General features: G+C 41.6%; 1 protein-coding gene across 9 annotated transcripts in view; it reads right to left on the reverse strand.

Annotated features, from left to right (window-relative positions):
* The window catches only part of LOC123519635 (restin homolog), a 141447-nt gene that overhangs the window by 107467 nt on the left and 31480 nt on the right, over positions 1–2500 (reverse strand). The gene's annotated exons all lie outside the window — the stretch shown is intronic.

Raw genomic sequence — 2500 nt, forward strand, 5'->3', positions numbered from 1 at the left:
CCACACTGCAGCTCCATCTCTCTCCTTTCTTATAACTCTCCTTCCCTTCCTTACACACTGCACTTCTTTCCTCCTCCCTCCCTCCCACCCTCCCTCCACACTGTAGCCTTCTAACAGCGAAGCCCTACACACACACCTGCTGCTGCGGTGGAAGACGATTGTAACACGCCTGCTCTCCACAATCCCTCCACCTAATCCACCACCCTCCTCTCTCTCTCTCTCTCTCTCTCTCTCTCTCTCTCTCTCTCTCTCTCTCTCTCTCTCTTTGTGTCTCGAGTAAATCTTTTCGCTAACTCTCCCAAAATATATGTTTCGCAAATCACTTTTCTTCTTTATCCTCTAAAATCGCAACTTTTCCTGCATTTTTTTTTCGTGTTCTACTTTGCATTGTTGATTTTAGTGACTCCCTCTCTCTCTCTCTCTCTCTCTCTCTCTCTCTCTCTCTCTGAACCATATTTTCAAACACTCCCGCCTGTTTAGTAGTTGCATTGAAGGTGTACGTTGTTTTAGAGCGTTTTCATGGTTTTAATGACAGATTAACACGATTTCTACGTTATCAATAGGAGAAACAGACTTGAGGACAGGGCTAATCTTCTTTTAAGAGGGAAGTATCAAGACATTTGCTCCCTAATTTTGGCTAACGTTTTTCTATCTTCTAGAGAATAAGCACTTAAGAGGGCTTTTTTTTTTATATATATATTTTTGTAACCCTTGACTGGTCCTTTCTCCTCCTTATAAAAAATTATAATAATAATTTCTGTGGCGTTTGGAAATGGTCGCAGAGAGTAAAGTATCTCTGAATAGGGGCCTTTCTATTGTATATAACTCTTTTCACTAACTCAAAAAAATCCCATGTCCCAACAACCTTTCCCTTCTTCAGTGCAAAGCGAGTTTCAGAGAAGTTTGCACAGTTCCTCTCAGTTCACCTCTTCTCCCTTACCAGGCGACACTTCTTTCCTTGCCACACTCACGACACGCAGGAGGGAGGTTTCAAGACATTTATCCCTTTATTTCGACTGAACCTTTGACCTGCAGGTGGACTGACAACTAAATGGGCCTTTTTGTTTACTTATTTATCTACTTTTCGTGTTGCCCTTAGCCAGTTTCCCATCTTACATGAAAAAAAGGGAGTTCTGGTATACACTGAGCGTTGTACCAGCCACCATAGACCACAGGAACCAGCGCCGACCAGTGATTCCGTGCAGGGCGTGGGAGGACAAAGGGAAGGAATATTCGAGGATTGATGTAAGAGGAGAAAATAATGAAGTGATGCCCGTCCTGGATTGACTTACGTGATTTTTTTTATTATTTTTCATTGCAGTGTTTACGTATCTCATTTCTTGTTTATTTGTTCTCTCTCTCTCTCTCTCTCTCTCTCTCTCTCTCTCTCTCTCTCTCTCTCTCTCTCTCTCTCTCTCTCTCTCTCTCTCTCTCTCTCTCTCTTACACACGTGCCCCACATCATATTACTTCTACATCTTCACTATGCTTTTCTCCTCTTCCTGGCTCTCCTCCTCCTCCTCCTTTTCCTGGCTCTCCAACTCTCACCCTCCTCCTCCTCCTCCTCCTTCTCTTCCTCTTCCTCTTTCTCTTCCCACTAACCTCCAATGACCTTGCATCCCTCTAAGGTCACCTCTAAGACAGCAATGATAAGTGAACACACACACACACACACACACACACACACACACACACACGTAATATGACCCACCCTAAACATTAAAAGAGTCGCTATTAACACTCGATAGATCCTTCCTATATATGGCAAAGCGCGCCTTGAAGACCAGACCTGCACCAATACTCGCCTCAGATGTAAACACGACGGCCAATCAAAGAAAACCTGCGTGGATTGATAGTTTTAAGGGGAGACTTTCTTGTGCATTTTACTTATTTTATTTTATTCGTAGTGTTTTGTAGTCTATGTGGAAATGTTGTGGGATGTTGGGTGATGTATTTCTTCATTGGATCTTTGTTTTTTTCGGGGTTTATTTGGTATTTTTATAAACGCCAGGTAAATGATAAAAAGGTATTGTTTGGTCAGGTAAATCATGACGTGTTTCCCTCGCCATATTTCACCCCAAGTGGAAATCCTAAGGCGAGGCTGAGCAGATATTTAAGAGCACCTGTTAACTCCTTCAATACTGAGACGCATTTTTACCGTGATTTTTTGGGTATGATTAGACGATTTTATTTGCATTAACACCCTTCAGTATTTGCATTAACCCCTTCAGTATTTGCATTAACCCCTTCAGTATTTGCATTAACCCCTTCAGTATTTGCATTAATCCCTTCAATATTTGCATTAACCCATTTAGTATTTGTATTAACCCCTTCAGTATTTGCATTAACCCCTTCAGTATTTGTATTAACCCCTTCAGTATTTGCATTAACCCCTTCAGTATTTGTATTAACCCTTTCAGTATTTGTATTAACCTCTTCAGTATTTGCATTAACCCCTTCAGTATTTGCATTAACCCCTTCAGTACTGGAACACATTTCTA

The sequence above is a fragment of the Portunus trituberculatus genome, chromosome 45, assembly GCF_017591435.1.
Source record: "Portunus trituberculatus isolate SZX2019 chromosome 45, ASM1759143v1, whole genome shotgun sequence".
Lineage (NCBI taxonomy): Eukaryota > Metazoa > Arthropoda > Malacostraca > Decapoda > Portunidae > Portunus > Portunus trituberculatus.